This window comes from Littorina saxatilis, linkage group LG12, assembly GCF_037325665.1.
Source record: "Littorina saxatilis isolate snail1 linkage group LG12, US_GU_Lsax_2.0, whole genome shotgun sequence".
In the NCBI taxonomy this organism is placed as follows: Eukaryota; Metazoa; Mollusca; class Gastropoda; order Littorinimorpha; family Littorinidae; genus Littorina; species Littorina saxatilis.
The window spans coordinates 46,602,995-46,630,358 of NC_090256.1; the positions used below are offsets into that span (position 1 = coordinate 46,602,995).

General features: G+C 43.8%; 1 protein-coding gene across 3 annotated transcripts in view; it reads right to left on the minus strand.

Moving 5' to 3' along the window:
- Positions 1-27,364, minus strand: part of LOC138982077 (cordon-bleu protein-like 1) — an 86,562-nt gene that overhangs the window by 49,005 nt on the left and 10,193 nt on the right. The window contains exon 1 of one of the 3 annotated variants that reach the window (XM_070355300.1): positions 23,910-25,614. The exons of the other annotated variants lie outside the window; for them this stretch is intronic. The gene's annotated coding sequence lies outside the window, so the exon portion shown is untranslated. Of the gene's footprint in view, positions 1-23,909; positions 25,615-27,364 lie in introns of those variants that run through there. 3 annotated transcript variants of the gene reach the window in all.

Consider the following 27,364-nt stretch of genomic DNA (forward strand, 5'->3'; position numbering starts at 1 on the left):
CGTGCATGCGTGCGTGCGTGCGTGCGTCTGTCTGTCTGTGCGTGCCTTTATGATTGTTTGTCTGTCTGTCTGCATACATACTGTCTATCTGTCAGCTCCTGTGTTTTGTATTTGTGTTCACGCGTGTTAACCAAAAGAAACACAATCAAAGCAACTCAGAGGCAGCAAAAAACTAACAAAAAAACAAAAAGATACACCTGCGGGTCAGTGTGACCTCTGCACAGTAAGAATAATCACCTGCTTCGAGCAGACGTCACACAAAACATGACCCCTTTCCGTCTGCAGTGGAACCTGCTTTTAAGACTTCCACGATTCATTACCTCCCGCCCCCATTTCAATACCTCGTTTTTTTCTCTCAGATTTTCTGTCCATATCGTGGAAAAATGCCATTGACCTCCGTTTTAAGGATCCTTCTGATTTTCTCAGAGGTCTCAAAACCGGGAAGGTTCTGTGTACCTCCACGCCCTTCTTTCCTGTTTCCCCTACCGATACACAACCCGCGCCCCCCACTGCTGTTCTATGCGTCCTGCTTTGGCTATCCGCTCCTACCACTACCACCATCACTGTGGCCTAGCTTGTTTCGTCCCCATGTTAGTGTGTGTGTGTGTGTGTGCCTTCGTGAGAGAGAGAGAGAGAGAGAGAGAGAGAGAGAGAGAGAGAGAGAGAGAGAGAGAGAGAGAGAGAGAGAGAGAGATGGACTATGCTGCCGCGAACTAGTTCCCGTAATTCATGTCTCACTTGAAACACAAGTGGTATACAGAGTTTCGGCCCCTTTTTCGTTTCGGCCCCTTTTTCATCTCGGCTGCTTAGGTTCGTCGTTGTAGCGGTACCTAACTAACGTGAGTGTGTGTGTGTGTGTGTGTGTGTGTGTGCGGTGACCTTTGTCGAAGGACCAGCTGTAAAAGCCGACCCAAAATAAACGGTAAGCCCGGCGGCATTTAAAGCCCTGTTTAAATATTCATAGCCCTGCTGCTCGTCGAGTGAACTGTTCAGCACTGGGTTGGGGGATGAATATTGAACTGCATTCATCATCAACCACAGCTGTCTAAATGTTCTGTCAATTTAGATACTGTGTCTGAAATATCACATTATTGGGGGTTGGGGGGGAGAGAGAGAGAGAGAGAGAGAGAGAGAGAGAGAGAGAGAGAGAGAGAGAGAGAGAGAGAGAGAGAGAGAGAGAGAGAGAGAGAGAGAGAGTGTGTGTGTGTGTGTGTGAAGAATACAACTGCCAAAAGATTTAACACAATCAACCACCATGCAAGAGGACAAACACTTGTTACATGTTTCCTAACGGAGGAAGATTGTTGCCTGTGAATAAACTCTCTTTAGATGTTTGTACAAATGACACACACACACACACCACACACACCACACACACACAAACACACACACACACACACACACACACACACACACACGCTTCGTACGTACGGTCAAAAAGCTCAGAAATAAATCTACCAACCCTCTACCACAAAAAAAGTCCGAAATAGAGAGATAATGTACGCTCCGTTTGTATGTAGCTGAGAGTCTTCAGAAATGTGTTTCTCATACCCCGAGTTCGACCGTGCACATGACTCAACTTCACATTACAAATAGCTCCAACGAAGGCGAGAAAAGCCACAGTACACAAAAGCACCCTTCTGCGAACAATTACTGTATTAGATCCTTCAAACCCACCATTGAAAACATACCAAGTGTGTCCGTCCGGAAGTTTATCGCGGGGACGATAACTGCGCTCGTAAATGGAGTCGGAATTTACAATTCTGAAATCTAATTTGCCTCTTGGATTATATTGCCAGCGTGAATGAAGTGAAATTGGCAATTTCTAAAATTGAAACGAAGACGAATACCGGTGTAGGATCCGGTCCGGTCCCCCCTCTGAAGTAGTCCCCCGGGGGACCAATTCGTGGCAAAAACTGCTCTATAATGGTCCCCCCTTAGACATCCAGCCTCGTTTTTCTTAGGCATTCAAGCCATTTTCAATCTATATCTTCGTCCGGTATTATGTAGTGCACAGACAGCAATCTCTTTGTTTGACTATATTTTGCAGAAAATAAAATAGATCTGATTTATAATGCCGTTCAAAAGAAAAATCACATGAAATAAAATGAATAATAAATAAATACTGATAAGAAGAAATGAAAGCAGTCTCTGATTCTTTCCTTTCTTTTCTCTGAAATTGCTGGTAACATTACTAACATTGTAACAAGAAAAACGAGGCTGGATGTCTAAGGGGGGACCATTATAGAGCAGTTTTTGGCACGAATTGGTCCCCCGGGGGACTACTTCAGAGGGGGGACCGGACCGGATCCTACACCGGTACCGTAAATTTCTGTCCGACCCACTGAGGCTTAATAGACGAATTCTGGAAATAGTTTTGTCTGGAGTTTCATTGGCTGGAAATTAGTTACACACTGAGACACAGACTGACAGAGACAGAGACAGAGACAGATACAAACCCCTCATTGGAACAATTCAGTGTCCCCGCATCGTCCGCCAAACCAAATATCATATTGCTTTTAAGAGCACGTTTATAAGCTTTGCTTGTTGTGCTCCCTTTACTAATTGAATGTATATGCTTTGTTGTATGTAATTTTGCTGAATAAAATTGTTTAAACCAAGTGTCCCGATTCAGTTGAAACAACGCTTGACTGAATTAGCGGAGGGGGGGGGGGGGGGGGCAAACTGGGGATTGGGGATTGGGTGTGGGGGGTGTGTGTTTTGGGGGTCTCAACTGGGAGGGGGGGGGGGCATCTTTGCAATCAGTTCTTTGCCTACCTGGGTGGCTTGGTTCTAGGCCGAGTAGCCATGGTGGCGTTTTCCCTCATTGAGGTGGAAACGGGCGACAGTAGCAGCTTGGAGGACATTTTATTTCCAAGGTCTGATCACCACACCGTGACTGAGGTTCTCCACTCAACTCAAAGGAATCTGGCTTCACGATGACAAGCAACGCGCCCCGTCCGGCGAGGCGACTATCTCTGGATGTCTTGTAAGTCACTACAATGCCGCACAGACATTTCTAACGTGTGGCAATCCCGGCGAAGAACTCAAACACAGTTTCACAGTCCAAGCACACTTTGAGCTCACAATTGTCCACATACATTTATAACGTGTGGCTTAAAGGACATGTGAGCATGCGAAGGACTCGAACACAGTTTCACAGTCCAAACACACTCCCCACTAACATTTGTCCGTGACAAGCAAAAGTGTCACCACTGACTATAGCAGCTTCTCTGAGTATGGGGCGGGGACGTAGCTCAGTTGGTAGCGCGCTGGCTCTGTAGCCAGTTGGTCGCTATCAGCGTGGGTTCGATCCCCACGTTCGGCGAGGGATTTATTTCCCAGAGTCAACTTTGTGCAGACTCTCCTCTATCCTTGGCACAAAGGGTCAAAAATCCAAAAAATAAGCCCTTAAAAAAATATGGGCATAAAAAAATAAGCCCTTATTAGAAAATAAGGCCTTACGAGAAATAAGGCCTTATTTCTGTAAGGCCTTAATAAAAATAAGGGCATAAAAAATAAGGGCATAAAAAAATATGGGCAAAAAAAAATAAGGCCTTATTTTTTTGACCAATCATGAAGCTGAATAGAATTCGGCTGCGCCGCTCATGCGCAGAGATCTCATAAGAAACATGGTGAATGGGGGGTTCAGAGATCGTGATGAATTTTTGAGAAGAATTTGTGCTGAAATTGCAAATTGCGAGAGAATTGGGGGTTTTGGCGAGTTTGTGTGCGCTTTCGAATGTCCGGATGCGCAGTAGCGATGCGCAGAAAAATATGGGCATATTTTTTTTAAGGGCTTATTTTTTTATGGGCATATTTTTTTTAAGGGCTTATTTTGTTAAGGTCATAACAGAAATAAGGCCTTATTTCAGTAAGGCCTTAACAGAAATAAGGCCTTATTTTATTATGCCCTTATTTCCTTATGGCTGTAAATATTTAAGGCCTGATTTATAGAAATAAGGGCTTATTTTCAAAAATATGGGCATATTTTCAAAAACATGGGCATATTTTCAAAAACATGGGCATATTTTTTTAAGGGCTTATTTTTTGGATTTTTGACCCTTTGTGCCAAGGATACTCTTCGGTGTCCGAACACCCCCGTTTGCACACATGCGCACGAAAAAGATCCCACGTTCACAGCGAAAGTCTCACACGCATGCATCATCTCTCGTCTCCGATTATCATGAGCGTATTTCGATACTTTGACGAGACAAACCCAATGCTGGTGTGTCGAAGAAGACAGCCAAAGCGGGCTTGTTCGAATCAAAGTATCACACCATATCTTCAACGTATTACCAATACCTGTCCCAATATAGACCAGTTGGTCTAAGAGGACGTTAAACCCTAATACTCAGTCAGTCTTCTCTGAGTATGCCTCCTTAGTCAACACAATATGTGACATTTATTTCAACAATATGTGTCTTCTTAATCAACACAATACGTGACATTCATTTTAACAGTATGTACGTGCCACTTGATTCACATCTACACAGATCCTTGTGAAGATTAGAAGACCAAGATCACTTTTCAGTTCAATTCGAGCCCAAAACTAATCATTACAGTCAAATCAGTTGCCAGTATATAACTACTAGATTCAGGATACCGTGTTAGTCACCACAATAACGCACATTCCGATATTTCCAACGTGCGACGTAAACTGCATGCATCCACACAACTACACGTTAAATCAGAAGAAGCACCTCCTACTCACACACGTTAAACTCACTCCGAGCTCACTATTTGCCCAAGACAGTTACAAGTTTAACCAACGGCTATTAGTTTCAGGAAATCAGTATTTCAATATTTCACAAACATTTAAGCAACACATCCATCTTCGCCTGGAAAAGCCAAAAGGGCAGGTCAACTCGTAAGACTTCAACCTTTATTTCTGAAAGTGGGACGCGAAGTTTTGGCTTCAACCAACAGCACAAAAGCAGCGAGTTTGGTTTCTATAGTTTAAAGGCACAGTCCTTCTGGGACGCGAAGGTTTGGCTTCAACCAACAGCACAAAAGCAGCGAGTTTGGTTTCTATAGTTTAAAGGCACAGTCCTTCCCGTGTAAACAATTCAAGACCAGACCTGGAAAGCTTAGACCATCACCCTACTTGCAGACAGACCAAGATATCAACAGCCTCTGTGTTTTCTGCGTAGCGTGGGAAGATTGAAAAAAAAACCCAATTTCTCAACGGACACTGGTGGCAATATGTGAAACTAAACCATCCACAAAATGTTCACTCTGAACAAGAAGCAGCCAAGACGTTGACTGTGTTGGTGTGTGGCCAAGAGGAAGGATGTTCTTCTAACCGTTCTAACATATATATATATAAAACTCTGGCCAGATCTGGTATTGGAGAGCCATAATGACCGTTTTCACAACGTTCGTTCTTATTTTAAAATCAAAGCCTGCTATCAATTGGGCGAAGTCGACTTCGCAAAGCCTACTTCATGCAGCTCGCTGCTCGAAGCATTGACACTGAATATTCTGTAGTAAGACTTCGCGAAGTCTACTTCATGCAGCTCGCTGCACGAAGCATTGACACTGAATATTCTGTAGTAAGACTTCGCGAAGTCTACTTCATGCAGCTCGCTGCACGAAGCATTGACACTGAATATTCTGTAGTAAGACTTCGCGAAGTCTTTGAGAAGTCAACGTCCAACAATTAAGGAAGGCATTATATTACCGTTCTCTGGGGTCGAATTGGCCTGTACGGAACACGCTACGTACGGTTATTGGCTGTTTTCACGGGAAGCCGGACTGCGCCTTTAAAGGACCAACAGCTAAAAGGGGGCAAACTGAAACCGGTGAGTGCATGCTTGTCCAGCAATTACACGACAAAACCTCGCTGACCGCTCAGTCGTACAAGTTCAATTTGCACAGAAAAGCTTGAGACGGAAGGAGAATTAGTCGAGCTAATTATGTTGAGCAAGAGATGAGGAGGGTCTCTTGACTTGCAAGCTTATTAGCTCTTGGTCCTCAGACTCACGGTCAACGAGAGCAATCTTCCTGATGTCTGCTGGCGTTGTGTTTGTTTCACAGGAGGATAGATACTAAGCTACTAGTTTTTACCGCCAGACACTGAAAGTCAGACGCTATTACTAGTACATTGGAACCCCCATTTTGAGACCTCCAAAAATCTGAGAAAATCAGGACTTAAAAAGGAGGGAGTCTCAAAAAGGGGGTAAAATAACAGTGGTTTATCAACAGAAAGGCTAAGAAAACAAGTTCTTAAAAGCAGGGGTGGGACTCTCTTGTGATTGTTTGTTTGTTTGTTTATTTGTTGCTTAACGTCCAGCCGACTACGCAGAGCCATATCAGGACGAGGAAGGGGGGGGGGTGAAGGGGGCCACTTGTCAAGCGATTCCTGTTTACAAATGCACTAACCCATTACTTGTGTCCCAGCAGGCTTTAGTAAAACTAAATTAATACCTATACTGGAAGATTACCAGTTTCCAGTATGTTAAAATAGGCTTAACCTATCTACTGCTGGACTTACATCAGAACACTAACAGATTAAACTATACATGAATCGCGAGACAAGCGGCAAGAGAAGAGATTTTTGGAAAAAATACAGGTGAATGAGCAAGAAGGCAGAAAAAAGAAAAGAATTCATGAAGAAAAAGAGAGCATGACAGGAAAGAGGAACCAAAAATCTACCTAACAGCAAACTAGAAAGCTCCTGCGGTTCCAAAAACAGGAGGGGCCTTTAATTTCATAACCGCAGTGCCCCACTGCGGGACTCTCTTGTGATGAAAAACGAGGAAATCCCTTTTTTCTAGGGGGGTTCGGGGGCATGTTCCCCCGGATTTTTTTTAAATGGTACATTAAAATCTGTGCAATCTGGTGCATTCTGAGACTAAAATTCAACTCGTTTGGATCAGGTAAAAAAGACATTCTCTCCCCCCCCTAAAAAAACAAACAAACCCAACCAAACAAAAAAAAACACACTTTCACACAACAATGGTAACATTGTAATGGTGCATACTATTACTAACGTAATGAACAAGGTATCCATAATCCAATACTGGCAATAGTATGATCCAAGTGACGCCCCAATGCATTGAAGCTCAACATGACTATTAGTTACCAGGAGTTTTCAGTCGGCACAATTTAACTCTCAAGCCTCCAGTGTTCTGTTCCATCTTCACTTCTCTCCATATCATCCAGTCAACAAGTTATAGATACTGTGATGAAATGGGACGCGGAAAAATAGATTACCCCAGCGGAATTCGTAAGTTGTGTCCACGGAAATCCGCGGATTCGCGGAAAAGTCCCACCCCTGTAAAAGGGAGGGAGTCTTAAATTTGGGGAGCGTCTCAAAAGGTGGTTCCACTGTGGTAATTCCCGGTCGTAAAGCGGCGGCGGGCTGGTGACACGGGTCAAAACACAAACACATGAAGTGTTCAATTTCTGTAGTTCTGTGATTCTTCTTGAACAATAACAATAACAATAACAATAACAAGACTTTGTCCATTAAAATATTACATAACAAGAAGAGCAAACGCTCGATCGAGTCACTTTCGCAGTTCTGAATATTATATGAGGCATCAGATGGACAGGAAGAAATTGCTATTCACAACACAATGAGTCACGTTCACATAAAATTTGAGCCCGGTCACTTTTATAGTTTCCGAGAAAAGCCCAACGTTAAGTTGTGTGTTGCCGAACAGAAAAGGCTAGTTATCTCCCTTGTTTTTCTGATAACGTTCGTAAAAGGCTACAGATGTAAATACTTTGATGTAAAGAATAATCCTACAAAGTTTCAATCACATCCGATGAACTTTGTCAAAGATATAAAATGTCTAATTTTTCCTTTGACGCTGACCTGTGACCTTGAAAAAGGTCAAAGGTCAACGAAACCATCGTTAAAGTGTAGAGGTCATTGGAGGTCACGACTAAACAAAATATGAGCCCGATCGCTTTGATAGTTTCCGAGAAAAGTCCAACGTTAAGGTGGTGTCTACGGACGGCCGGCCGGACGGCCGGCCGGACAGACTAACACTGACCGATTACATAGTCACTTTTTCTCAAGTGACTCAAAAATGGAAATTTTTCTTCGGCACACCCTGCCTGCCTGTAAACGATTATAACAACAATTGTATAGGACGACACACATAAAACATAAAAGGGATACAATCAAATATGATATTGCACTATGTGAATTTACCCTCTCATATCACAGGAGTTGGGTTTCACAGCAGAGTAATCACATTACAAATATTTCACACACACCTTCACATGTACACATTGTTTGTTTGAACAATCTTCCTTTATCTGTTGGTAGCCCCGTGTCAAAGAGGATTTTTTTTTTATGAGCTATAGTTTCACTGACACTGAAAGACAGACACAGATTGACACAGAAGAGCTTAGAATTCACACACACACATAGACAACTGTGAAATGAAACTATTTTACAATCTCCATTTCAACAGACGTTGATACTCAACTAGTGTTTCTTCGATTAGGCTACACTCAGCACTCACGACAGCAAAACCACTTCCGCAGAAAATTCACAAACTGCTCCCCTCCAAAACATAAACAAACTAAACTCCTCGCCTCTAACCAAACAGAAAGCTCAGTCAGGCCCAGAAGCAATAATACGTCCCCCTCCGTTCCCGAAGTTCCCTCTCTGTTCAAATGGGCCATGAAACAGCCATGTTGTGGCGAAGTGAAAATTAACAGGGAGACGATCCAGTGAAGCGATCTGAAGTTTCTCCTGGACCAGCTTTCTCATTCGGTGACTACGCATGCGCACAACTTTTTAAACATCTGTTGAGCTTTCACCATCTTCAACCCAATTATTTTATTCTCGGACACACTTGAACAATTCCAGATAATTCGTGTTTTGTTCCGCTCACACACAATCAAACATGGCAACCTTTTTGGGTGGCCGAGTGGTAACGCACTTGCCTCGGAAGCGAGAGGTTGCGAGTTCGACCCTGGGTCAGGGCGTTAGCAATTTTCTCCCCCCTTTCCTAACCTAGGTGGTGGGTTCAAGTGCTAGTCTTTCGGATGAGACGAAAAACCGAGGTCCCTTCGTTTACACTACATTGGGGTGTGCACGTTAAAGACCCCACGATTGACAAAAGGGTCTTTCCTGGCAAAATTGTATAGGTATAGCTAAAAATGTCCACCAAATACCCGTGTGACTTGGAATAAAGGCCGTAAAAGGTGAATGCTCGCCCTAATAGGCTTGAGGTTTGCTGGCCGATGTGAATGCGTGATATATTGTGTAACAAATTCCATCTCACACGGCAGAAATTAATATGTAAAGCGCATTGAGCATATATATGATTATGCGCTTTAGCAAATGTCCATTATTATTATTATTATTATTATTATTATTATTATTAAGACGGCATAACAGATGGTCGCCGGAGGGGACTCGGAGTGGTGAAAGATAGGCTCAACATGAATACAATCTGAAATTTCTTTCATGTTTGCACATACACAGAGAAAAATGAGAAAGTTGGTCCAGTGAGAAACTTAAGATCGCTACACCGGCCCACAGGACCAAGAGACCGCGGGCTTCGCGACGAAACGCTCCACTGAGCAGTTTTAATGACCACCTTGGGGGCAGAAAGACCAGGGTGGCCCCTTCTGTCTGCACCAATCATGGACACACCACTACCGTGAAACTGTTTTGGTTTAGTCAGTCAGATTCTCAGTGTCCGCCCCTTGACCAGTACGGCGGTTCACCTGTGTTTTGTTCTAGCTCAGTAACTTCAAGACAGTTAGTTCACTGCAGAAAGGGTTGGTTTTGTGTTGTCTGCAGTGAAGCATGTCTGTTGTTATTGTGTTGCAATTTAACCGCACAGTCCTTTTGGTTTGAACGACTCGGCTCACCATCTCAGGTCTGCCCAGGTGGGACAAGACCATCATTGATTTGTTATTTGAAATAATGAAGTTTACTTCCTCTTATAATGTCTATCTCTCCACTTGGACACATACCAACCATCACCAGCCTTGCCGCTGCTGTGTGGACTGGGTGCTACAATTTACATGCATTCATGTTTAACACTACTCGTGGGCAAAAACTCCTGTCTCAAATCACCAAAATAAGTTAAACAAACACACGCGTTTTAATTCTAAGCGGCACTTTGGCGGCATTGAACTTTCAGCTCGCTGAGGAGGTGCTGCATGGCGGTATTAAGTTAGCAACGGACACTGACATAGTTTCACTAATTTATTATATTTATCAAACCCGGATATCCAGCCGCTGTTACTACCCCTTCGTTTATCAAACACACAGCCAACGAGAACAATCCCCCCCCCTGCCCCCTCGCCCCTCACACACACAAAACCACATAAACCAACAACAAACAGACAATATCCACGCACCAGAAACGACCTGATCTCGTAAAATCGAAGGAACTGACAGGAATATTAAAGAAGGAAAGATATAAACAGCACTGATGAATATGCATGATGTTGATTTGCCCATCAAGATTACGACTCTCCTCCGTTCCTCTCAGCGGGATGTTGGGATGATGGTGTTTGAGCACCGAGTTGTGTACACATGTAGCAATATCGGATGTTCACACACACACACACACGCACACAGACACACACGCACGAACACGCACGATTATACTCACACACATACACAAACACGCACGCACGCCGCCGCACACGCAAGCACACACACAGACACTCACAAAATCAAACACACACATGCACGAACGCACACACGCACGCAAGCTTACACACACACACACACACACACACACACACACACACAAACGAGAAAGTCTACTTCAAAGCTGTACTTCAGAGGACCAGTCTCTGTGGAGTGGATGAGCATGCAATGTCCTTCTGGTCATTATCAGTGACGTCAGGGAGGTCAAGCTTATAGCCAGGGGAGGGGGAGAGACAACAAATATCGGTCAGTTTAAATGTGCGACGGGAAGATTTTTTTCCTTAGATTCCTGGTTTTCAAACAATTCTAAAATATAATTAATTTGTTCAAAACTTCATAGATTTCTGGTTTTCATCGGATTTAACTCCAGAGACAACATCATCTGTCGACGATCTTTTTTTTCTGCAACAGCTTTTGTTACAAAATTCATGTTTATCTGCATGGTGGACTCGAACTTTAACCCATTTCTTCTATTTCAAAATGTGCCATAAAGTCTAAGAGAAACTGTTCTAGCCATGCATCTCATTTTCGACACTGTCTTTCGTAGCTTCTGCTTAACTTGACCTACTGACAAAACCCTCCAATTAAAGTACGCATAGCCTTGAACAGACCACAACATGGTGACAACATTCTCACAGACCGCTCGGACAACTGACCATCTCCGAGGAATGCAACCGTCAGCGCTGGACTAGTACTAGTAGCTTCGAGGTCGGCACAGTTTGACCAGATGTATCGCTTTGGTTTCGCCTTCCGATGGCAGCACTATCAATTCCGTTCGAGAACGAAGAACTGTAAAAGCTTACCGTTTGTTCTTCTGTCCACGTCGTTTCCTCTTGACACCCTGTGTCTTGATGTGTCTGAAAACACCTGGTTTTGCAGCCAGCGCAGTGAAGCTAAAGATGGACAATTTTCTCGGCTCGCCACGGCAGCAACCAGGATGTCTCTAGACTGTTGAAGTAATTGTGTTGCCTATACCAGACTGATCAATTGTAACGTGACTGACACATTGTATCACTTCCTTGCAGTTTACTACTGTTTTTCAAATAGTCGAGTTTTGTTTTGTTCTACCCGGCTTTATTTTCTTTTCCGTGTTCCGTTTCAAGTTCTTCAAGTGCAGCGAGTCTCGGCTACTCAAACACGCAACATCCTTGAACAAAATAACAATCCCACTTCAGCTACACTACACTACACTCATGTTAACAACAATACTTCAGTACGACATGTGAAGAATGAATGGTGTTAATAGCGTGCACTATCAAAAACAAAAATAACCACATGAACTATTCAGAGTTAAGACGCGGAGTCTCCGACATGAGGCAGAAAAACACTCAATAATTTGTTGTAATTACGCACAAAGAAGAAAACAAAGGAAAACAACCTCAGACTTCACACTAACTCAGACTAACAATCCAGACATCAACAGCACATGGACACATCGACTCAGACAAAGAAATATAATTATACAAACAAACACATAAATAAATAAAAATCCGCAAATCAAACTTATAATGCAGAAAGATTTTACGCCAATTTCATGAAGCAGAGGGAAATCAGCTGGACTCACCCATAATCGTCCAAACTCTCAGAATGTTAAAGTATCCTCACATGTGCGATCCAACGCACGAAAGAAACGGGACTGAAAATCCACCATAAACAGCAGGGCAAACCACGAAGGACCTCCAAGTACAAACGATAGGCGAATCAGATGATAATCACAGCGGTCAGACTACCGCCATCATAATAACTGACCAGTCGGCTCCTGTACCTACGTACACACGCACACACCCCGCAGTGTCAACTGTCACTTCGTCAACGGGTTGTAGCCATAGGCACTTGATACAGTTGTTACAGGCAAGTCTTCTGACTCTGACAAGGTGTTTATCATTTTATAATTTCTTGCTGGCCCCTCTTCTTCGAACAGCAAACACAAGAGTCATAGCCCTTTTAAGTTTTGATATACTTGTGCGAAATCTTCGTTCACTATGATCTCGCGACAAGCGTAAATATGTTTTACACCTTAGATTTTGCAAGATTACAAGTCTCAGTATTAAATTTACAATTACGAAAATCAAACTTATTTTATTTAGATGACAAAAGGTGGCATATATCATAGAAAAGAAACAGGATTGGGACCACACAACAAGCTATGCTACGCAAAAAAACGTCTTGTACTGGTACTGTCAATGTCTGTTTCTTAGATTTCAAGACTGATTTCTGTCTGTTTCGTGTATTTTAAGAAAATTTCCATCGCGGGCCTGTGAGACGCCGTCCACCTGTCAGAAACCGCAGGTTGACAGCTCGTGGCCCAGACAATAGAACCCGGGAAGGGAGCACAGAAGAGAAAGGAGAGTTACACCACATTCCTACCTGTTACCCGAACAATTCTTCCCCCGCCTCCTGCATTCTTCTTCAAAGGGTGCGTGCAAATCTCACTTGAGTCCAAACAATTTCTCCCCCTCCCTCGTTTTCCTACCCCTTGTTCGTACTTCTTTTGCTGCTAGTCTTGTTTATCTGCATGCGCACAGACCGGCCCAGCCTGCTCCTCCTAATTGCCCCCCCCCCCCCCCCCCATAGCTACCCGAACAATTCTTCCTCCCTCTCAGTTCTGCAATACTCTTCAAAGGTGAGTGCATAGATATAGGTGAGTGCAAGTCTCAGGGGCGGGGATGTAGCTCAGTCGGTAGCGCGCTGGATTTGTATCCAGTTGGCCGCTGTCAGCGTGAGTTCGTCCCCACGTTCGGCGAGAGATTTATTTCTCAGTCAACTTTGTGTGCAGACTCTCCTCGGTGTCCGAACACCCCCGTGTGTACACGCAAGCACAAGACCAAGTGCGCACGAAAAAGATCCTGTAATCCACGTCAGAGTTCGGTGGGTTATAGAAACACGAAAATACCCAGCATGCTTCCTCCGAAAGCGGCGTATGGCTGCCTAAATGGCGGGGTAAAAACGGTCATACACGTAAAAGCCGTGGGAGTTTCAGCCCATGAACGAACAAACAAACAGTGCAAGTCTCATGTGTATTGTTTCTTTTGTTAATGATTAGTCTCGCAGGCGCAAAGCTACTTCCCCTCCATACCCCCCCCCCCTCCCCAACCTGCTTTCCTTCCCACCTCTTCCCCCCAACCCCCTTGCTTCAATCGTTTTGATTTCCAATTCTTCCTCCCCTGCTACTCCTACATTTCTTTTCCTGTCGTTTATCTCAAAGCATACATGTAACTAACCCCCTCCCTGCCCCCTCTACACAAACACACACACACACACACACACATACACACACACACACACACACACACATGTATATTAACCCTTTCCCCGCTACCCTTCATACTCAAGCGACCTCTGTTCGTTGTCTGGACCTAGCGAGGCTTGACTATGTCGGAGCCTGGCAATTGCGCCCCCTATTTGCAACCGAGGGGCAAACATGCGCCATGCATCAGTGGAGACTAGCGATCATGGCGTCACAGTTACTAACAATAGCCGAGAGAGAGAGAGAGAGAGAGAGAGAGAGAGAGAGAGAGAGAGAGAGAGAGAGAGAGAGAGAGAGAGAGAGCTGAACTGAACTTTATTTTACAAGGAATATAATTCAAGGCTAGGCCTTTTCTTACTTGGGACGAACAAACACACCGCGAATACAGCAAATTTGAGAAAAGAAAAAGTGGTGGAGGGGGGAATGGAGAGAGAGAGAGAGCTAGAGAGAGAGAGAGAGAGAGAGAGAGAGAGAGAGAGAGAGAGAGAGAGAGAGAGAGAGAAAACGTGGGAGGTCTTTAGTATGCAAGTATACGGTACTTACCTCGGGAGAGCATGGGAAATAAACTAAGACAAATTGCAACAAGGGCACCTTTGTGGTCTAACGAAACTGTCTGCGGTACGATGATTTATGTCGAGGGAAGCACAAAGGCACACTAGTTTTGAAACGGACACTTCGTTTCCGACGCTACTGCTAATGTGATCTTCGACGCTAAACGCTAACCCTTTTTTTAGGCGGTGTGAGGAACAAGGTCACACCTTGATGGTATCAAAAGATACTTACATGTATGCCAATGCCAGGCTGCACATTTACTTATTTGCAGCAGTTGACGGTGTGAACCGATTGTGCTGCAATTTCAGTGCCCCCAAAGAAGGTTTTTGTAAAGTTGGTTAATGCATGCTTGCTAAAAACATGATGTGCATAAATGTCATGTATCTGTTTTACTGAGCAGAGTAAGACAATGTGTTTTCTTGTTTTAGTTCTCGTTCTAGTGTTTGCTACTGGCACACTTCGACAGCAAAACAGACAGATCTTCCCATGTTGTAAGCGAACCATTTATAAGGACATCCCAACAAAACACAAAAGGGACCTGTACTTGATGACGGCCCCAAGCACAACTTGGTAGGGAAGTATTCGTGGACAGGTATAAATTCAATCAAAGGTTTTTGAAACCTCCTGATCCAACCCGCTCAGTGGCCGTAAACAGTCGAACTATCTCGCATTTTAAGGGTCAGAAAGTCTAAATGGTATGGGTCACAAATGTATTCCTTTTAGCACTAATTATATGTCCACAGTAGTAACGGAACCATAATGACGGACCGGCTAGGCTCTATGTCTAATGGTAGGTGTACCAACCACTTTACTTTCGGTCGCTGTGTATCAGAACAGAGTGTAGTTAGTGCTCTATCACAGCCTGAGAGAGAAAAAGCGGCGACCAATGATCTACACATACACAGACCGTCTAGAAACACTATACGGTAGAACCCTCTTTTAAGACTTTCAAAAATCAGGTCTTAAAAAGGAGGGAGTCTTAAAATGTAGGTACATTTACAGAACTTATGAACACAACATCTGAAAAAGCAAGGTCTTAAAATGGAAGACGTTTTAAATTGGGGGGGGGGGGGGTGTCTTAAAAGGGGGTTCCCCTGTATAATGACAAGCTCCTGGGCAGTGCTGGACATTGAACTTTCCCCTGGGGGACAAAAACTCGCGGGAGACAGTTCGCAAAACAGACACAAGGACATCTACGTAAGCGTAATTACAGGGTTGGTAGACAGCGAAGATATGGGTATGGTTTGTGTGTTTATTTTGTTTGTTTGTTTTTACTAGCAAAGGACGTACATATTCCAAACAGTAAATTGATAAATGAGAGTTTTGACGAACCAGTCTCATGCCACCCTAGACGATAAGAAGCGTTGACTGAACAAAATCAATGACTTTCATGCTCCCAAACTATTATTCTCTGCTGCTATTTTGTCTGCGTTTTTAGGGCTCAGATTCGTTTTTGTAGATCTTTAGTCGGAAGTCTTCTTCTTCTTCTGCGTTCGTGGGCTGAAACTCCCACGTACACTCGTGGTTTTTTTTTTGCACGAGTGGAATTTTACGTGTATGACCGTTTTTTACCCCGCCATTTAGGCAGCCATACGCCGTTTTCGGAGGAGTCGGAAGTTATATGCGTGCATTTTTCAACCAAAGGGCGGGTCTGTGGTCATTACGTTTTGTAAGCTGTCGAAAGTTATTACCTTTGTCTGAAAATGACATTACGGTAAATACAGACTATCACACAAACATATATTGGAAAACATGTTTGATTATATGACAGAACATGAGTTCAAATGTCATGGTAAGTCTAGAACCTAAATCCCGTTTGACCCTTTAAGTCATCTCAAAGTTCACCTTCTCTCCTTCTCCAACCTCATAAAATGGGAAACCAAAGAAAGAGTTCCAGACTTTTCTAAGACGTCAGCACCTGATTTCACCACACACTTGGACACCAAGGTGATACCACCTATAAATTAATGAGCTTCCAGTATTGATTCTGAAGCAATTGCAGTGCACCAGGTTGCACGATCATTGCAACGTCCAGGCCACAAACAATGGGCCCAAGACCTTCAAAAAGCATCGAGACTGCCAATCGCGGTCCACACAAAGAGAGCTTGATTGATCGTTGGCGCTTTCATTCAGTGTCCGAGAGGCAAAGCTTTTATTATCCCAGCTGTGAAAACCCCCTTCCATCCCCCAGCCTTCTCATTCTCTCGCGTCCTTCTTTCGCGGCCTACTTTGATTCTTCCGAAACCAGCTTTGCGGCCAATTGTGGTTTTCTGCAATCAGCTTTTCTCAAGCAGATTGGAATTCCATTGTGGAAATACTGGGGCCCACCGCTTGAGCACGGCTAAAAACCACACAAAACCATGCACACACTCACACACACACTCACACACACACACACGCACAAACACACACACACACACACACACACACACACACACACACACACACACACACACACACTTTCCCCCTAGTTTCCACCCGTATTCATGATGATGGAGGATCATTGTAGTGAGTTCTTCCTGCACTCAATTTTCGCTTACTGCAAATCCACTCGTATCAAGCAGCGTCCCATCTGGAAACAATCGGGTCAGCGAACTAATTTCTTATGCACTTTCTTTCTTTATTTGGTGTTTAACGTCGTTTTCAACCGTTCAAGGTTATATCGCGACGGGGAAAGGGGGAAGATGGGATAGAGCCACTTGTCAATTGTTTCTTGTTCACAAAAGCACTAATCAAAATTTTGCTCCAGGGGCTTGCAACGTAGTACAATATATTACCTTACTGGCAGAATGCAAGTTTCCAGTACAAAGGACTTAACATTTCTTACATACTGCTTGACTAAAATCTTTACAAACATTGACTATATTCTATACAAGAAACACTTAACAAGGGTAAAAGGAGAAACATAATCCGTTAGTCGCCTCTTACGACATGCTGGGGAGCATCGGGTAAATTCTTCCCCCTAACCCGGCCGCGGGGGGTTTCTTATGCACCATATATATGATTGACAGACGGAAGCTGAAGTTGAAAGGAACATAAGAGACCTGTCTGAAATCCACTTGTCTGGAGCAGCGGCTTCCGGTCTGGAATCAATCAGGTTAGCAATAGCCCGTCAAGGCGAATCACTAATTAATTCGTTATGATCCGTATGATTGACAGACGGAAGCTGAAGTGGAGCAGAACATAAGAAACGAGTCTGGGGCCGGATGCATGTATAGAAGGTATTGACTTAGCAAGGAGGTGAGTGCATGGGGACACTAGAAATCGGCACTTAGTCTTGTCGGGAGATGATAAAGGTAGCGTTGGGGTGTGAGAAGTGGGGGCGCAATATGTGTCGATTTAAAACTCCATAACCTATAGAACATGATAATATAACACACACGCAAAACACCAATAGAAATAAATTCCCTGGAACAAACTCGTGCACAAAAGTGTCGATAATTCAAATCTCTTGAGGATGGACAGCAGCAAATGATCCACCACACAGAGGTGTCAGCGGGAGATTAAAAGCTGTGGAGTATTATGGTGCAATCGATTCGAGAGTTGTCGAGAGCAAAGATCTTTCATCCTGATCACGGCAGGGCTGCAAACACGTGGAATAACCATGCGTGTCATGCTGCACGGCCCATTGATTTCCCTTGTAAACAATCAAAGGCTTGCGCGCGTTTTATAACACCGTGCATGATTGAATTCGGTTTGCCGTGCACCGGAGTGGGGAAGGGTGATTGAGAGAAAAAGGACTGATCGAGGTTGTTGAGTACTGATGCGTGGTTGTTGTTGATGGTGTTGGTTGTTTTTTTGGCGTGTGTGTGTGTATGGGTGGGTGGGTGAGGGAGGGAGGGAGGGAGAGAGAGAGAGAGAGAGAGAGAGAGGTGAGAGAGGTCGGGCTAAGGAGAGGGGAGGGAAGGAGAGACAGAGAGAAACAGAGAGTCAGAGAGAGAGAGAGAGACAGACACTGAGACAGACAGACAGACAGACACAGAGGGAGAGAGAGGCAGAAAGAGCTGCATGTCATGAAGAATAGACAGACCCAGACAGACAGAGACACACAGAGACAGACAGAGACACACAGCATAGAAAGAGAGCTAGAGCATTATGTAATTATTTGAGCAAAATGCAGCGCCAAACATAAAAAGCCCACGAACCCGGGCCACTGTTTCAACATTTGAATCAGAGACTCCCTTTCAAACACCTTGGTGACAACAAAGTGCACTGCGCACGGTATTTTCACCATGGCAGCCATTTCAGTTGCCAAACTCGGGCTGGAAGGGGGGGGGGGGGGGGGGGGGGGGGGGGGGGGGGGCACACAGGAGAAAAGCTAGACAAAGGCTTAAATATACCTTTCTCCCCGTGATTATCATGTGATTAGAGCTTAATTCTCTCCACTTGGATACATACCCTACTCTTCATCAAATAACGGCTGGTACATGTGATATTAGCATCTTTCCACTTGGATACATACCCTACTCTTCAGCAAATAACGGCTGGTGCATGTGATATTAGCTTCTCTCCACTTGGATACATACCCTACTCTTCAGCAAATAACGGCTGGTACATGTGATTAGAGCTTCTCTCCACTTGGATACATACCCTACTCTTCAGCAAATAACGGCTGGTACATGTGATATTAGCTTCTCTCCACTTGGATACATACCCTACTCTTCAGCAAATAACGGCTGGTACATGTGATTAGAGCTTCTCTCCACTTGGATACATACCCTACTCTTCAGCAAATAACGGCTGGTACATGTGATATTAGCTTCTCTCCACTTGGATACATACCCTACTCTTCAGCAAATAACGGCTGGTACATGTGATATTAGCTTCTCTCCACTTGGATACATACCCTACTCTTCAGCAAATAACGTCTGGAACATGTGATATTAGCTTCTCTCCACTTGGATACATACCCTACTCTTCAGCAAATAACGGCTGGTACATGTGATATTAGCTTCTCTCCACTTGGATACATACCCTACTCTTCAGCAAATAAGGACTGGTACATGTGATATTAGCATCTTTCCACTTGGAGACATACCCTACTCTTCAGCAAATAACGGCTGGTACATGTGATATTAGCATCTCTCCACTTGGATACATACCCTACTCTTCAGCAAATAAGGACTGGTACATGTGATATTAGCATCTTTCCACTTGGAGACATACCCTACTCTTCAGCAAATAACGGCTGGTACATGTGATATTAGCATCTTTCCACTTGGATACATACCCTACTCTTCAGCAAATAACGGCTGGTACATGTGATATTAGCATCTTTCCACTTGGATACATACCCTACTCTTCAGCAAATAACGGCTGGAACATGTGATATTAGCATCTCTCCACTTGGATACATACCCTACTCTTCAGCAAATAAGGACTGGTACATGTGATATTAGCATCTCTCCACTTGGATACATACCCTACTCTTCAGCAAATAAGGACTGGTACATGTGATATTAGCATCTTTCCACTTGGATACATACCCTACTCTTCAGCAAATAACGGCTGGTGCATGTGATATTAGCATCTTTCCACTTGGATACATACCCGACATCTTCAGCCGACAACTGCCGTCTGTAGAGAGTTGGAATTTGTGCTGAATTAATGTTGCACATTGACATAAACAGTATACATACAATGAATGGAACACCAAATGGTCAGCTGGCTCTGTACAGAAAGCAAGCAGCCATGCAGGCTGTAGATTTGTTGGTGTGTGCTCGAAAGGAAGGATGCTCTAATCCTATGTACAAGCTTGGGTAGACAGTAGTTTTAAACTCAGTAACACACACACACACACACACACACACGCACACACACACACACACACACACACACACACTTCACGCCTCTAAACAATATGTAGCAAGAACTTGTCGGTTACGTCCATGAATCAAAGCAACGACACTTGCCGAACTGACGACACACCTGCTACCAAAAAAAAACCCAGTCGATCATATTAATCAAGAACTCTAAATATATCTATAGATGTATATCTTGTATTTGTGCGCCCACGCGCGAAGCTTAGGAAAGAACATTTATATATATTACACCGTGTGAGACCTGTATATAATCGCGGCAGTTAAAAATAGTAGTTGTAGGATGTAAAACCACACGGCAAAGCAAAGTTTAAAAGCCGGGTGGCCTACTTGTTATTTGTTTCATACCATGAACAGTCGAGTACAGGGGTGTGGCACACTAAAGGCTTGAGAAACCAAGCGGGTATCGAGTATCGGGTGTAAAGAGTATTTAGTTTCCACTGATGGTTGCAGATAGTGACGTACGTCTCCTAGTTTTCCTTCCCACTCTCAATCGTCTGTGTGAGTTATACGTACTTGATGTTAAAGCTATGTTCCTTCCTGTGTATACGGTCTTGGAGAGCACTGAATCCGTGTAGGCATTTTATATGGGCAAAGAGCATCCTGGGTTTGACTTGCTTAGCTACGAAAAGTCCATAATATGCTGGCTACTGTACCTGCAGAGATGATTGTGTGTGTGTGGTGCTCTTTCTCTCTGCATGTGCCAATGTGTGTGTGTGTGTGTCTGTGTGTGTGTGTGTGTGTGTGTGTGTGTGTGTGTGTGTGTGTGTGTGTGTGTGTGTGTCTGTGTGTGTGTGTGTGTGTGAAACTAAATTTATAACTGACACCTATGTCAATCTGTAAAATATATTCACGTAAAACATTCTCGCTGTGCACAGGAAACAACCAAGCTGCCGAGTGTTAGGCTGTGTCCAAATGGATGCTTTTTATTATTTAAAAACTGTAGAGTTTGGTTACATAGGGAGCTAGGAATGTATTACTTTCATATAAATTCTATTCAAAAAGTAATTCCATCAGAAATACCTTATTCCATCTCAACTTGGCGTCCCCCCCCCCCCCCCCCCCCCCCCCCCCCCCGCAGCTTAAAAATTAACAACAAAACAACCAACAACAAACTAAGAAGAAATAAAGGCTTTATCCGACGTTGAAACTTCACCTCGACGCCTTCAGTTTCACCCTTGAATTACAAGAGTCCCAAATAAAACAACCCGTATCCAAATATATTTTCTTACCCTACCACGGTTACCTCTTTTTCTAGAGAGCGAGATCAACAACCTGTTGCTATAAATATATATTTGTCTCACGCTGTGAATGCACAACTGAAAAATATAATCTGCTACACAAAATCAACCAAGCATGACCATGCAGCCGGTGATAGAAAAAGGAGTACCTCCCTAGTTAACCGTCCTCCCTTACCCCTACTCCCTGACCTGAAGGAAATAGGGCAAGCCCACCAACGACATAAACAGGATTCATACTTTATTTGAGATGTGAAGGAACAATATTATAAATATTGCAACTCATACACACTCACACATACACACACTCGCACGCATGAACGCACGCATGAACGCGCACACACACACACACACACACACACACAGACACACACACATACATGTATACACACACACACACATACACATTCACTCACACACACACACACACACACACACACACACATTGGCGCAGGCAGAGAGAAAGAGCGACAGGGAAACTGTTTTCCTGAAATGTAATATATATATATTCCTGCCGCATTGTCATCCAACAGTTTCCTTGTCGTATAATTTATGTTCTGGAGAGTGTCTTAATCTGGATTAAGATTTGATTGTTGTCGTTGACTGTTCAAGCATGTGTATGTCCTTTGTGTGTATACGTGAATGACTTTTTACCCGCAATATTAAGACACATTTCTGTAGAAATCTGTGTAAAGAAATAATCTGCATTGATATGACCCGAATTTTAGAGAGCTTTTCACAGTCAGTAGTTATCAAACGTTACACTATTTGGACGGAGTCATCAACTTTCTGTCGCCAGAAGCGAGTCAATAAGACTATGCCAAAATACACCCCGCCTTTTGTTTATTCATGACAGGAAAGATCGCTGCAGGGACATATCTCATGCATGACCTGGGAGAAGAGCACTGATCTCCAAATACAGATCAGTTGATAGCTGGGAGCTAGCGATTTTTTCTCTCTCTTTATCGCCACATATAGAGGGTAAGTGCCCGTATAAGCTGTGAAAGTCTATTCAATGTCATGCGGATCATTGTGATTGCATAATTTATGAATTTGAAGTCAGACGGAGGGCTTTGCCTTGGTTTGTGACTTAGAAACGCTTCAAAAAAGTCTTATGGTTTTGACTCACCATCGAGTGTCCCAACTCTAAACAGGAGTCAAGGGTCATTAGATTCGCAAGAATTTTTGACTTCAATTGAAACTTTTGTCAAACTGGGGTTTTTTGACAAAAAGTTAAACCATAAGTCTGCAAAATGTTGAGCTTTTTCTATTTTTCTTTACTTTTTAAATTTTGTTTTATATACACTTATGTAATGAATATTTCTGCCAATTAAAAAATGTCATTTATTAGAAGAGACCGATCAGAAGAATTCTAGCATGCCATCAGACTTACAACAAAATAATATTACAATAAATCTTACAGACTAGCACTACTACGTACCCTGCCTCAATAGTTCCCCTTCAGCGCCGTCATTACATTCTTCTTGTATTGTACCTCAAGGTAATGTATATATGGTGACGTTTCCGTACAAAAGCAAACCAGAAACAACAAGAAATTCCTCCGAGGTAGGAAAAACACCCCCGTCCTTACCATTCTCACTGCCACCAACTGAGAAGGTTATTTCCCTTTGACCATTAATATGTCCCTCTATAAGTCCTTGTAGAATCTTAATCCACCAATAACTCCCTAACCGTGTGTTTGACTGGTCCCAATTTTTGTAAGGACCGTCTCAGGAATGTATAGAACCTGTTCACCAAGTTTCGTGACGATCGGTCCGTTCATTCTTGAGATCTATATGCGAACACAAACACACAAACAAACAAACACATCGACCGAATCCTATACACACCCCTATACCGGGGGTGTAAAAACAATTGACATTTTGCCAGCACGGCAGACAGGGTTGGATTCACGTCTTTTATAAAATGCGAAACACCACACTGCAATGTGACACGTCTGACGCATAAATAGATATCATCTTACGCTGTTCTCAAAAGGTATACCTTGCAGAATACTTGCAAAGGCGTCAGCATACGAACATTGAAATAAATGTGGGTTGTTTGCTGGGTTGTTTGTTCATTTTTACGTTTGTTGTGCTGTTTGTTTGTTTACGTCAGGGAGAAGGGTCCTGAAAATGTGTCTGCCAAATGTTACTCTGTGATAACCCAAATGCTGTGCTCTGTTCAAACTGAAGTTGCTACTCAAATCAGTCCAACTCTCTATAGAGAAAGACGCCCCATTCCGCTTCTCCCCAACACCATACGTATATATTCTCTGTAAAGAGACAATGCTTCAGATCTCACACTCTTCGGCATCCTCTTCGATCCCCAACCCCGTGCACACCTGTGACCCCTCCCGTGTTTAGTTTCACGCCCCACGACCCACATTCATAATGAAAACACCGCACACTCACCTTCACGTTAAAAACAATCCATAGGAGTCGATAAATTCCACAACGACACACAGACAAATCCAAGAAACGCGAATGTGTCCGAGTATATATCACAGTGAAATCACCACCTCTGGCACAGACGTTAAAAGAAAAAAACCTCCGAGAAGATGTGAGGGTGAGGAGGGTTGGACCGAGAGACAAGGACTGATGTGGCGGTGACAGTTAGTGTTGACAGTTTCGGCCGTTGCGCCAAGCTAGCTGTCGTAGCGGCAAGCTACAAGCCACCGAGCCAAGCCACACAGGTAACAACAACTGAACACATCTAGACTGTCGGCACAGAGTTTCCACAGGACCATCTGTGACAGGGTGTTGGCACACGGCGAGAAAGAAGTGAACCCAACCACCACCACCGGCGGCGACTCGATACCACGATCTTCAACTGGACATCGCACGGCTGTGCAACTTTGACTTGTCGACACTGCCGCAGAGGAAGAGGGAAACAAATATACACTGGTTGTCGTTTCACGGTACGGTGACGAAGTCCTTGTCAATGACAGCTAGCAGTCCCACGTTGCACGAAGAAGTCATTGACATTGACTACAAGTCCTTGTCATTGGCAAACGCACAATTTTGCATGGATAAGCATTACAACCTAGGTCTAGGCCTGGGGTTAAATTCGAAATCGCGATTTTTGAATGAAAGGTCGAGTGACTGTGAGAAAAGAAAACAGAACACTTGACATGCATGCACTGCAGTAGTAGTAACACCATCGAAGACGCACCGACAACTGTCACAGGAATACAAACGGGGAAAAAATGTTCTTGAAAAATAAATATCACCCAAACGCTGATGATTAAGAAACCACAGTCACTTAGCTATCCAACACAATGTCAGGTGTGGCGGCTTTTCTTCGATTACACTGCAGGGAGAGCACCTGTCAGCCCGCACGGAGGTGGGTTCACACCCTAGTTAGTGAAAGCTGTCGCATAGTTAAGAACCGTGAAGGCAATGTCACACACATAAAAACTATGAACGCTCATTCACGCAGGTAAAACCTGGCGATAAAAGCGATACAAGTATGCGGTAACACTCAGGTAAGAACGATGAAAACCGCCACTGTCACATTTAAGTCAGAAACGACGAAAAGCACGGGCATTCAGGTAAATCAGTGACGATGGAAAAACTGTCACTCAGACAAGAAACGACGAAAGCACTGTTGCACAGTCAAGGACGATGAAAGCATGTAGTATTCACTCAGGAAAGTACAAGGGAAGCACTGTCAATTACATGAAGACAATGCAAAGCACTGTAGGCTACTGTTGCTCCGGTGGGAAACGATTAAAATCTCGTTCGCTGCAACACGGCCCGGACACATGTTTCAGGCAAATCAGATTACGAAAGATCGAGACCACCAAGAGAAGAGACACCACATGCAGTTTCACATTTCACCTCTTTTCGGCACTAAATGGCCCATCTCAGTCACTCTCGATCAGTTCTCTCGATCTCCTTTACTCTATCTCAGTTTCTCTTTCTCAGTCTCTTTCTCTCTCACCACCTGTCCACTGTGACTGCCGACTCAGTCGCGCCAGCGTTCTAAACCGTCTTTCCCTCAGTGGGTTCTCGATCTTTTCGCTCTCTGTTCACGACCATCACAACATCGTTCGCTGTTTGTGTGGTGGTGTGGTATTCGTGGGCGTCTTGATTTGCCGGCAGCGCAATCCATAAACAGCTTCATGCATGCATTCATGAATAAGGCAAACCGAGTGTAAGGCCGACCCCATTCGCACACCAACTATCTATTACCGTATGTCTTTTACCCTGTACAAAATATTGAAGATAAAAAATATTGGGATTGAGACAATCGGGTGGGGTGTAGGTGTCTGTGGAGCGGGAGAAGGGGTGGTGTGAGAGTGGGCGAAGGTTTTTCTTTTATGAAGGAAAGGCGGGGTCGGGCGTTGTGTGTGTGTGTGTATGGGGGGGGGGGGGGAGGGAGGAGGGGGAAGGGGGCGGGGGGGGGGGGGTGTCGAGGTTTTAGATGACAGACTAGACTACCTGGAATATGAGCACCCACTCCAGGGCCCTGTCGCATTCATTCTTTGTTATCTTCTCTTGCACACCTCAGTCACCTGTTGTGCATTGAAAGATTACCTCAGTGTAATAGTGCAAATCAGTCCCGAGGGCTTTAAAATTTTTCACGGATGCAACAAGGTCAGCGTAATAAATGTCCGTGTTGACAGCCACACACAATTTAATCGCTAGAAAATATCAGCAAAATTAATGAAGATGATAAAAGATGCTTAACACGCTCACGGCAAACGCGCCCACTATTTGGGGCTTGCTCAGTCCTGGGTAACAAATGAAGATTTGAGTGAAAGCAATTATTGTCGCATTCGTCAACGTAAAATATTCAAAACGGATCATTAACATTGGCTGCTATCATAACAGAGAGACAGGAGAGATGGCAATAGAGTGTAAAAGACATCCCAATTTTAAGTAGAGTGATGAAGGTTAACATTTCTCGAAACGCACTTTCCTTAAAACAACAAAGAAATGACAATCATAAATAACGAAGGCCAAATACTAGAGATTCGATAATACGTCTAGAGTTCAAAACAACAAATAACAGATATTCAAAAACTACCAAACAAAACAAAACAAATATTAACAAAACAAAAACATTTGAATGATGCTGTCTTCATCTTTGTGGCCAGTATCGATGCGTTTGCGTTCAGTTTTGTTTGTTTGTTTGTTTGCTTAACGCCCAGCCGACCACGAAGGGCCATATCAGGGCGGTGCTGCTTTGACATATAACGTGCGCCACACACAAGACAGAAGTCGCAGCACAGGCTTCATGTCTCACCCAGTCACATTATTCTGACACCGGATCAACCAGTCCTAGCACTAACCCCATAATGCCAGACGCCAGGCGGAGCAGCCACTAGATTGCCAATTTTAAAGTCTTAGGTATGACCCGGCCGGGGTTCGAACCCACGACCTCCCGATCACAGGGTGGACGCCTTACCACTAGGCCAACCGTGCTGGTTTCCGTTCAGTTGAAGATTTGCGTTGAGGGAGGGAAAATTAAGAAGGAAAAAAAGGAGAAGAATGAAAAAACAAAAACAAGATGAAAAAGATAACACTGTACTGGACGAAATGATGTCACGCTGGTCTGGGAAGTTGAATTTAATACGTGTTTGCCACAAATATTATTGTTGTGGTTCTTGCAAGCACAAGAGGACGCCATGATCTCAACACCAACCAGTTTTAAGTTTTGGCTACACGCAGGACAGACGAAGAAAAAAAAAAGAAAAAAAAAGGGGACAAGAAAGAAAGAAAAACCTGAAAAAGAACAACATTGCACAAGGCACAATGATGTCACACTGGTCTGAGAAGTTGAATTGTTTTCTTTCTGCTTGCAATCGCCAGAGGTCGCATTGATCTCAACATCGTCCAGTCTAATTTTTGCGTCCACGCAT